At 35.8% G+C, this 12,055-nt stretch overlaps 1 protein-coding gene across 1 annotated transcript in view; it reads right to left on the minus strand.

Annotated features, from left to right (window-relative positions):
• LOC141909151 (E3 ubiquitin-protein ligase UBR4-like) overlaps positions 1-7,151 on the minus strand; it is a 37,432-nt gene extending 30,281 nt beyond the window's left edge. Inside the window, exons 1-2 of the mRNA XM_074799536.1 lie at positions 7,146-7,151; positions 4,134-4,228 (exon numbers count right to left, since the gene is read on the minus strand). The gene's annotated coding sequence lies outside the window, so the exon portion shown is untranslated. The remainder of the gene's footprint in view (positions 1-4,133; positions 4,229-7,145) is intronic.
• Positions 7,152-12,055: the final 4,904 nt, after the last annotated feature.

Below are 12,055 nucleotides of genomic sequence, written 5' to 3' on the forward strand. Positions count from 1 at the left end.
ACCCAAATATCAAGACATTACCTTGAAGCGTCTTCAAAACTTCCCAAAATAACTGGATTCCGTCTACGGACGGACGACGGACGAAAAGTGAACGCAATAGCCCGCTGGGACTAAAGTCCCAAGTGAGCTAAAAAATATCAAAGAAGAGGAAAAGTATTAAATATTTCGCTGTAAACTATGTTTTTGGTTTGTTTGGGTGAGTACTGGGTACTCTGGAAAGGGAAACAGTTCATGCCATGTGTGAATGGTGAATTCTGGAAGTCCAGTCCAATGTATCTGAATGATTGGCCCTGTGCTTTGTTAACTGTAACAATTGTTAACAGGGACGTAACTGGAATTACTCTTTCATACCTTTCAATCCGAAAACAATTACAGATCAGGCTATTAAATCTTGGTGATTCTTAGAAGAATGGATTGGCATGCTTTTCTTTGGGAAGTGGCGCTGTGGTGAGCTCGAATACATACAGTCTCCACTATTAGATTCCAGGCAGAAAGAGGAGGTCACCGGCGTCTCTGTAGTCAAAAGCCAAGCAACAGCTGATGCTCACCGCATAGCAGTAATCTCCACTACATGTATTAGATCCCCAGAATTGAGGTCACCCGCGTCTCTGTAGTCAAGCACACTACAAAAACCGACGCTCAAATGTTTCTATCAGCGCGGGCAGTGACGACATGCGGAGCGTCCAAACTTAAATGGTCCAAAAGTCTACCTAAACTTTATCGTATCGGCACGAAATCGATTCTAAAACACAGATCAGAACATCCTCTTTCAATCCATACCACTCAACGGGTAATCGAAGCCACACGAACGGAGATTACGCGTTACAAAGTTAAGACGCCTTGCCGCTTATAGTATAGATTACCTTTCTGAAATAATCATTTTGTAGTAAAATCAAGGCCGAAATTTCGTAGGATACAGGTAGGCAGGAAAAGTATTTTATATATTTGGAAAAAATATTTTTCACAAAATGAAAAATATTAGCTCTAAAATTCATATGATATCACAAATCAGTGGGTGGCTAAATATTGATTCTTGACAACCTTCTCCAATGTATGACCGCGGAAGCTACGAAACATACCGGTACCGTAAAAAAAATCGGTGTATGCAAGTAGATCATTTAAATCCTGGAGCGTGTGGATTGTAGCGCATTGTCTATTACTGATACATACACGGTGATCGCTGCGTATATAAGGCGATATTGCCTACGGGACTGTTACTAATGTTATCGACGCGCGCTCTCATCACTGTGCCGCAAACTAGATACACATAATCGGGCTCTAAAAGCGGATCGCTGACGCGAAAGTCCAAAAGAATTAATGACGATAAATTATTTTACTAGTAATAGTAAGATAGTTTTCAGCGTTGCTCGAAGTACGAGTATCGATTCAATAGCAGCTAATGTTGAATCCATGTAGCACATGTACTCGCCGAGTCCATATCACTAATGCGTAAACATTCAATTAATCCGCTGACACACACACCAAGAAAATACGGAAATTTCAGGCAATAAACGACAAAATAAATCTCCTGATATCTATACACGGAAATAAACAACTTAATCATGGAATAGGCCTATGTAAAGTGCTATTTCAAAAATGTATGCGTGGCACTATTTTAAGCGCGGACTAATACACTTTTACTTCTAGACAGGGGTGGCGCTACTTCAGAATTTCAATTTCTTTATTTCGGCAATATCTAATTAACCAAGCAACAAAAATTCACCATATACGAACTCAACTTTCCTTTTTTCATATTTAAGCGACTGTGAAAGTTTCAGACGCGTACGTGGTCAACATCAGAGGAAATAGTAAGTTCTCAATTACCTTCTGTTGCTGGCCGAATTAAAGATTTTTTCTCCTTCTGGGAGACTTTAACTTCTGACAAATCAATTTTGAATTTGGTTTTGGGTTATAACATTGAATGGAATTCTATGCCTCCTAATCAATTTTTTCCATCGCGTTCAATTAAATTTAATGAGGTTGAAACTTCTGCTATTTACTCACTATCATCAGATTTTAACTCCTTTGGAGCTCCTGAGATTGACCTGTTTGCCCTGGAAGTGATCTCTTCATACTTGCAGTATCCTTGCCCTGAAATCCCTCACTCTGACGTAATTCGTAGAATTACAATCAAACATCTCCTTACCTAGGTAAGTATCATTTAATTTTCTAAGCAATTTAGGCCCAAGCTTAGAACGTCTTTAAATGTGACACCATGTCTTCGAATGACCATTCGACAATCGAAATGTGGGTCAATTCATGCATGGCTGTGTGCACGCAGTAAAAACACTAATCTGCTCAGTGGGAAGCATTATCTACATGTAATTGATACATAAATGGTTAACGGTTAACACATAATTGCTGACAATGCAATGGACTCACGTCGTGCACTAAGTATTAAAAATATCAAAATCATCAGTGTTGCAAACTAAATACAAGAAGCCGGGCTCCAACGATTGCTAACGTAAGGGCATAAAAAATGACGGGTTCAATTGATGACACTTAATGCCATCTTTAATAACTTAAGATTAGTTCTCAGCGTTGATCAAAACATGGATCTTGGGCGTGTGGTCACTGCGGAAAATAGTGGATGCACGCTACCTGCCGTGGCGCACTGATATTATTTTGGTGTTTAAATTATTTTTTTTTTCAAACAAAATAAACTCCATTCATCAAAATGCCTCGCTTGTTTTGTGGAATATGTAGTTAAACTTCGACTTTGTCATCAATATTTCTTGCGACTGTGATTGAAACTCCCACACTCAGTTAATTCAAGTGATATAATCGGGATGGAAATCTCAGCTGGCCAATTTATTTACGCTGGTTTTTACGTAAAGAGTAGCGACCGTCTGAAACTGCAAAGAATGATCCGGCCTTATCCGAATTCCAAAAGTCTTCACTGCGTAGTGTCCGGAGCACTCCCCAGTCTCTCGGCATTAGCGCTGAATATCGCGCCGCGAGGCGTTAGACTATATCAGCGCACGCGTGCTGTATGATCAATATCTCCATGTACAATCATGTTCTGCATTATACACACACAGCGAGTGTATTGAGCGTTGCCGTAGTAACTCGCTCCAGCAGCTTGAACTAACGAGTAATGTTGATTATTTTATAACCAAATTTAAACATCAGAATCAAATTTAAACCCAGCTGCACCATCTACACCAAGTACAGAATATATGTACCAATATACAGAAAAATCAGTCCACACAAACAGCTTAAATCGTCTCATAAAGAAACATTCACAGACAGACAGACATGACGACGATGCCATAGATGGGTTCGCCTGACGATGAAACCCATCAAAAAAAAATAACCAAATATTTATTTGCTCAATCCGTTCAATTCGCCCATTAGTAGTGAAATTACAGGCTACTGAAATTGCGTTTGAGTGTGCTAAAAATACCTTTGAGCATAGTGTATCAAGGATTATCGATTGGCCAGACCATTGCTACGAGACCCAAAAACAAAATAGCCGCTTTTTCAAACAGGCTTTGGGTCTAGGAATGACATCCTGCACATGTGTGGCTAAGGTTAATGATAAATGCTTAAGATTTGAGATGAAAATAATCATATTATGAGCCTCATACTGGGGCTACATATGTGGCGTTAGGCTACCTTCAGCTTAATGTCAAACTCACACTACCAAAATGGCCCGCATGGGGTGGATAAGGAAGAAGGGAATAAGAAAGTAAGGAAATATTCATAGGGCTTATGAGTTGACTGGTACAGCACGAAGATGCTTCATGTTTTTCTTGCCTCCCATGTCCCTGTAAATTCTACGATACCACTGGTATTTTGACGTTGTAAACATTGGGGTATTTCTAGAACAAAGAAAATGCAATAATGCATTTCAGAATGAATACGATTGATATCACTGGATGAACTTCCATTTCACTCCACCCACCCGTGTTTCGCCAATAGCATTCTATTTTAGCAAAAAGCTTCTTCATTAATGTGCAAAGCTTTTGCATTTAGTCCTTATGCACAGATATCACACGCATTGTCCACACGCGTTTTAAACACTGGATGAAAAATAGCCACCAGTCACAACCTGTTGACAAAAGTGCACAATCTCTATAGGGGCCTATAAACATCCCCTATGGAGCTGCTGTCAAGGTAAAAATACTTACTATTTGAAGCTGAAGCACCAATGTAATGCGCCGACAATGCCACAAAATAATGAAAAAATTCATCATAATCGCCTGAATTGAGAATTTCTTCTTTTCTGTAAATAATATGAAAATTTCAAAGTAAACAAGAAACCCATTGGCAGTGCTAGGCCTACTAGAAGACTCGACTGTTACAACAAAACCTCACTATAGTGAACAAATTACTACTTCACTACAAGGAGGTATAATGCAACTCTGTACCAGAAAAAAATGTTCACTGTTCACAATCAGGTGTCCAATATAGGGAGGTACTGATGTATTATGTATTCCATATAGGAAAATTTTATGACCGAGCAAATGTTGCTTGAAGGAATTGGATGGCCTAGCTCAGCCAGATTTGATAGTTCTTCAAAATCACAGGTGGCCTAAAAATGACAAACCAGAAAGCTAATTGAATTCTTAAATTAAGTCTACCACACATGGGAGGTAGAGTATGCGTTTCATACATGAATGTCCACAACTTCTGTTAAATCAATGTAGAAAACAAGGAAGCTTTGGATTAAACGCTCACGACATCTTTCTATTAGGCCAGGCTTTTTTATTTTGTTGGTTTACGGATAAGGTAGGTTTAACACGTTCGCTGCCACCTAGCGGTTTAAGGTCCGGTCGCAATTGCCGACGCTAATTTTTGACATTATACAATTGATATGCTGCCAGCACTATTTGTACATTGATAAATCAATACACTGATCCATTCTAGTATTAAAAAACCAATAACGGATAACTCGTCACTGGCACTGGTGAAGAGATTCTAAATTTTTTTGTTATTTATCAAATTTAATGACCCTAAAACTGCAATGAGTTGCGGTGTCGTGCGGATCGGCACGCACGGTCTCGCTCCGAGCAGCAGAGACATATTTTTCGCGAGAGAAATCAATTTTTGAATTGACATTTGAATTTTCCTGCTGATAGTTTATTCGATTTTTTTTCTGGCAGAAAATAATTATGCAATTGATGCATTTCAACGAGTCTTCCATTTTTTCTCTGGTACCATAATTGAAAAATTCGTAGGTATTTTTCGTCTTCCTTTACTTTCTCAAAACAAAAATTAACACCAGGTCAAATTCTTCAATCTTGCAAAAAACCGTCTCAGTTTCACGATAATGTCGGTTTTTACATTATGGTTTTATTAAGATGGTTGAAACCATTAAAAAATTCCTGATACAATCCAAATCGAAATAGTAATCTTTTCAGCAGATGTGGCAAACCGACCTATCCCGGGTAGCCAAAGACAAGTTTATATTTAGTTAAGAATTGGGTCAAAGTTTTTTTCGTAGAAAATTTAATTTCATTTGATCTGTTCATCATAATTTTCCTAATCAAATTATAAGCCTAATTTCTTCAATAATCTAATACTCGGGGCCCAAATCTACAGAACAATTTCAATATCGAAATAAAATTGATACATTTTAAGAGTTAGTAATCCGAGTTTCTTTACAGTTTCATTGACAACAATTAATTTTCTCGGTGTTCCTATAGTAGTTACTCTACTGACAATATTTTGAGTGTTTTTGTTAGGCAGTGGATGTTTTGCCAATGCGGCATTATTCCTGTTAATGCCATTTTGCCAATGGCGTGTTCTGATTGGCTTATTGACGCTGCGCATGCGTACTGAGGTGCGTGACTTAGAAAATTCAAGGAAAGAGAAGGAGTTAGAGAAAATAACAGCAGAGAGCGAGATTCGAGCCCGTACCAGCAGATTGCTAGTCGAGCGTCTTTCCACTAGACCATCGGGCTCACTCAAATCCACCTGCAAGTTTTCACTACATATATCCTCACTTTACCCTAACCCTATCCCTAGGGGTCAAAACGGACCCTAAACCTCACCCTAACCCTCTGGACCCTCTAAACCCTAACCCTAACGAAACCCTAACCCTAAAGCGAATATAATGATGTTATTGTTATATTCTATTACTACATCTTACTATATATAGCCATTGGCAAAATAGCGTTTACTAAAATAATGCTGCATGGCAAAATATCCACTTCCTTTTTTTTTACACTCCATACGTGAACGAGTGTTTTCGAATCGCTATGATTTCTTAATCTGCAAATTAAATCAAGCTGCAGTGACGAAGCGTCGATCACTTAGATTTTATCTATTACATATTATATACTACTAGAGTAATACCCGTGTAAATCACGGGTGATTCCTTTGGCCCAGAACTTCAAAATGTTCAATTTATTCGCAATGGAATTAAGTCAGACCATTTAAAATCTATGTGTTCATGCCCGTGGAGACCCTATGAGCTTTGTTGACCTGTACCCGTGGAGACCGGGAACTATCGGAGGTAAACAAAATATATCCATTGCGATATGATTATGATCAAACATATAATTCATAGACAAAAAATGCATTTGAATGTAAGTTATCCTCAAATATTTTTCGTATCATAGTTTCCATCTTAGATGTTTCAGGTTCGCATTCAGTCAAATAGGAAGCGTTAAGCCACGTGACTGTCCCAACTTTCTGGCTGGCACGACTTGAAGGGCGTTTCATCCGGTGATTTTATATAATAGTAAAGCGTCACGACTGTCTGATAATGATCCCTAACGACCAATTGTTTATCGGAACTTTATAGCGGATAAATAAACAATATAAACACAAGGTATTTCCGTGATATTTAGAATTTACTTGCAGTTCATATTTAGCGCCATTCTCGCGAGATCATCAACAACGCGGAAATAAAATCCAAGCCCATCGCCAAACCCCTGTAATTTCCTTAATTCCGCTACTACAATGACCAATAAATCATAGTCAGTAACCTGTCTGTGGTTTAGTTTCACGATCGGATATTTTCACAAACCAATCAGGAATGGGAAGGTCATTTTTGTATGCAGTCTTCGTGAGTCAATTTGACTCACAAGTAATTTGCCTGGCATTTCATTGTCTCTTAAGATATCAATCTAATGTTTGTTGTAATCAACGCACAACAGATTCGTAGTTTGTTTGATACCTGTGTAACACCTCACCTGACGATTTTAATCCATGTGCAAATTGGCCATTTAGTGAGAGTAAATTTCTGTCAATTCAACGGCGGCCATTTTGAAAACTTGTGGAGGGTGCTGGCACCTGTGGACTGAGGCCAAGAGAACAGCACAAACTAACGAAACAAAACGACCAAATTGAAAAAATTAAGAAATCAACCAAGCCAAAATTCTGATAATTTGGGGCTGATTTCCTCGATTCAAACCGACAGGTCGGCCATGTTTCCGCACTAATTACCACCTAAAAACATCTGAATAAATATATCTCAATAAATTTAATTGAATTGACAAAATTTCGTTTTTGGGCATATAACTTTTCTTCATCAGAACATCTTTAAATCAATAGCTAAGTATGAAAATAATGCAAAGATACGCCTCATTTTCAGAGATGGTTATGTTTGAAAACATGGTTTTTTGCAAAGTTTTAATGTCATGACATTTCAGTGGAGGGTTAGAAACTTTGATTGACATCCAATATGGCGTTGTTGACGTCGCGAATTGGCGAATTTACACGCAATTTAGGGCCCAAAATAACAAGATTTTATCATCCTAGAAAAAATTATTTTCCTTGGTCAAAAGTTACTGATTTTGAATCCCTAGACCTCCCTGATAATAAATATGCTGAAATAAAAATTTTTGGGAGGGGGGTACGAAAGTGCAATAGCGCCCATTTTTCTTCATCCAGAATTAATTATTTGATTATTTACCATAGAAAGCACGAAGGTTTGAAATATATGCTGGAAAACCATCAAAAATAAAAATTGTCGTTTCGGCTTGGAAGTTTTATTTAGGCCTAAATCCTTGTAGGTCACCTTGACTATCATGCCACATGTATGCAATACAGAGAAATGGCGGCCAATGGTAGGCATGTTCATGTCTGCGCGGGGCGCCACTATCGATTGTGACGACCATTATTGATTAGGAAAAGTGTGATGCGCGTTTTTACTACGCGTTTTGACATCGCGTCGTAAAATCATTCATAAAACCTGTCTATCAATGCAAATGAGCTAAAATCTTTTGGAATCAACCAATAAGATCGATCTTTATCACTTGGGGGTTGGTTTAGTGTATAAATCCGCATTTTAGTCGAAGAAAATAGAAATCGAAATATACCCTTTTTCAAGAGCAAAATTCGTCAGCTTAGGACCCGGAATAAGCTACGAATCATCAGGAATCGGAAGGTTTAGGATCTTAAAATTCAAATACTGAAGACCGCATGATTTTATTTCGTGTCGGAGCTGAGCGATCGCTGCCGGAAAAGTCGATGTCTAAGTTTTGCGTTGAAGCGAGCGATACAAAATGGCGGCCGGCACTTGTTATTGAATGATGACGCGCCGCACTGCTCGTGATGAGATCAATATTCAACAATCATTCATCAGTCTAGCGGTGAATTATTGTATTTATTTTCCGATTCGTAATTATTCATCACTATATTTCTGAATATTAGGACAGATTTAGCGAAATGATCGGCAAAAAAATTTTTTTTGCGCGCGCATCACCACTACGCTCCCGTCAGTAAAGCGGCTGTTGAAAGAGGGAGGCGTCTAATGGGATGAATTGAGGCTTGTGACGGGCAAAAATAGAGGCGCGTGATGGGACAATGAGGCGCCCGAGGGGATTTTCCAAAAGCAGCAAAATTTAAATATATATAAAATATTGTTGAAATTTAGCTCAAAACAGAACAAATGGATTATTATTTAGTTATTATTAGTAGTATTATTACTATTGCTTGGTTTATGTTTCTAAACTGATTGATTTTATTATGATATCATGAATATATTTCAAATTTCAGCGTTTTGAGCTAGGCCAAGCCTAATTTTCTGCTTTTCATAACTAAAATTCATTTAGCAAATAATATATAAAATTGGTATACTTAAATCAATTTGCAATAGGAGCCTATGGCTATAGACCTAACTGACAGGCCTTGAAAATCATGTTTATTCATTTCAAAAATTATGTAGTGAAAAAAATAATTTCATCTGAAATCATATCAATATTTCTCAATATTTCACATTTTTTCTTGCCGTTACCATGGAAACCTAATAATAATAATAATCTATATAATAATAGATATTCCTAGATAAACTTAGGGCAAATGTAAACTATTGATAACTAGTTATTCTATCCCCTTTCTACATCTTAACTTTTGATCTAACATCGATATTTTCATTATTTTCCCATTTTTCGGCTGGTTTCCATGGAAACCATAGGCATTTGGAATCAGATAAAAATTTTGGGTCTTTCAACTGTCACCTGAAAGTACTATGAGTGTATTGCTCTTTAAATTTCTAGTCTATCTCTTTTAGTTTAAGAGATATTGAAGTTTGTTTACATGAAATATTGCCTTCTTAGATCACAGTTTTTGTGTATTGAAACATGAAGACACTTTTCGCTCAAATTTTCAAACTTCAATTTGCGATATCTCGAAAATTACTGAAGATAATTCAAAAATTTAAAAAGGATATTGTTATTTGAGCACTCCCCATTCCCCTTTCTTTCAGTAAGATTGGAGCTATTTGAATTTTTTATGGATATAGCTAGGTATATCCATAAAAAATTCAAATTGCCCCAATCTTACTGAGACAAAGCTTATTGGAATAAGGAAGGCTCAAATAACAATATGCTTTTTAAATTTTTGAATTATCTTCAGTAGTTTTTGAGATATCGCACTTTAAAGTTGGCAAATTTGAGCGAAAAGTGTCTTCATATTTCAATACGCAAAAACTGTGATCTTTGTTGTGTAATTCGTGCACATATTTTACAGTAAAAGTGCTATATCTTGAAAACTACATATGATAATTACACAATTCAAAAAGTTATTTCATGTGAATACTTAGACCTTGAATTTGAGATAGGTTAAATTATTTGGGGGTCTCGCACTTGACCCCAGTTGCCATGGAAACAAGTAAAATAGGCCTAAAAGTTGTTAAAACAGTTATTTTAAGTTATTTAATGTATTATACATGTCTAACTAATTAACCCCTGACAATAAACATAATCCAAATGTTGTATAAAACTTGATAGATTTAATTTCAAAAGGGTTGCTATGGCAACAGTGTCAAAAATTGAGATTTTGATGAAATTGGTGTTTAACATAGGTTTCTTGGGTGAAATCAAGGATACAATATGATCATTAGCCCCCTCTGAACACCATGGAAGGTCTTTATGCTGATGAAATAATATTTTTAATAGAAATTATGACTTTTCGACTCAATTAAACAAGAAAGGTACGGAACAAATTTTTTTCTGAGAAATTCAGAGCCGTAATATTCTAGAATATCATTCTACATTAGGTTATAGTGCCAATCTATGAAAATAATGGCTGTAATCAAAGGTTTATTCTCTAAAATTATCCTGGATTGAATTAAATAGATAGCCAGACCAAATAATCTAAAAATAACCTGGCTGGCAGGGTGCCTCGGCTGTTGCTAGGGGGCCAAAAAACTTTAACAAAATGTATACATTTTTTGTGCGCTCCTATGCGCGTGTACATATAGATTCATATAGATGCTTTAAAATGAATTCGCAGGCAGTTTTCATGCTCTGAAGGTTTTTAAACCATTGAGCACCACTGGTTTAATCCAGAACTCATTTTTTGGTAGAATTGTGATCTAAGGGTTGCATAATCTATGACTACTACTATTTAGTAAAACCAGAGTGAAAATACGGTTGAACAGTATGTGAGACTGAATCTAGTGGTTTTGTATGGGCTTTTAGGGATAGAATAATGAAAATCCTTCTGCCGCTGGTACCCCAGCTACTCTTCTCGATTGCACATCTTTGGATCTTTTACATGCACTTTAAAAAAGAATGTACATGCCCGGCCTTTGATAAACCAGTTGGGAGCACTGGTATATTCTGACCTAATAACTTGGCTTCACTGGTGCTAAACACACCAGGCACTCTATCCAGCCATCAGGTCATCAAAAATAAGAATTTGAAAGAATCAAATAAATAAAGAAAAATACAACTGAAGATTAATAAAAATGAAACTTAACAAAATATACTGGAATGCAACACAAACATAGGTTAAAGATTTGGAAGATTAAATATAAGAAAGAGTATATGTAATAAAAGAAAAGACATAACTAAAGATTAAAACAGAATAAATATAACATAAAATATAAATAATTAAGGATAGACACAACTGAAAATTTGAAAAGAATTAATATAACAAAAATATAAAAAATTGAAAAACAAAAATATAAATAATTGAAAAGAATGAATGTATAACAAAAATATAAATAATTAAAAATAGACACAACTAAAGATTTGAAAAGAATTGACATAACAAAAATATAAATAACTTAAAAGTACAACTAAAGATCTGAAGGGAATTGACTTCAGAAAAAGTAAAGATAAATATATTCCTAGTTGATAAAAAGATAAGTGAAGTTGACCAAAAGATAAGTGAAAGTAAATTAGTTCTGTGAAAAATATCAACGACACCCCAATAAATCTGTAATAGATAACTATAGTAAATAAAATAAATTACCAAATGATACTAAATTATCAGGGTTTTGTTATTGCCCGATTCAACAACACTTAGACTTAAATAAATTATACAACAATAATAAGTTATTCAACAACAATAAATACGAGTATTGAATTTTTTTTAGATAAATATAACAATGAAACTCAACAAGAATAAATAATATTCATATTCAAATATTTATATATATATATATATATATATACATATATATATATATATATATACATATGTACATATTTACAGCAGGTTAATAATGTTCATTAGCAAGTTTGATTTTCAAGGGAATAGCTCTAGGTCATTACGCATAATATCAACAATAATTTCATCAGCCGACATATAACAAAATTCACCATTATCAAATACAACTTTAAAATCTAGAATTCCGCGCTTAGTTACTTCT

Source organism: Tubulanus polymorphus, chromosome 7, assembly GCF_964204645.1.
Source record: "Tubulanus polymorphus chromosome 7, tnTubPoly1.2, whole genome shotgun sequence".
Classification (NCBI taxonomy): domain Eukaryota; kingdom Metazoa; phylum Nemertea; class Palaeonemertea; order Tubulaniformes; family Tubulanidae; genus Tubulanus; species Tubulanus polymorphus.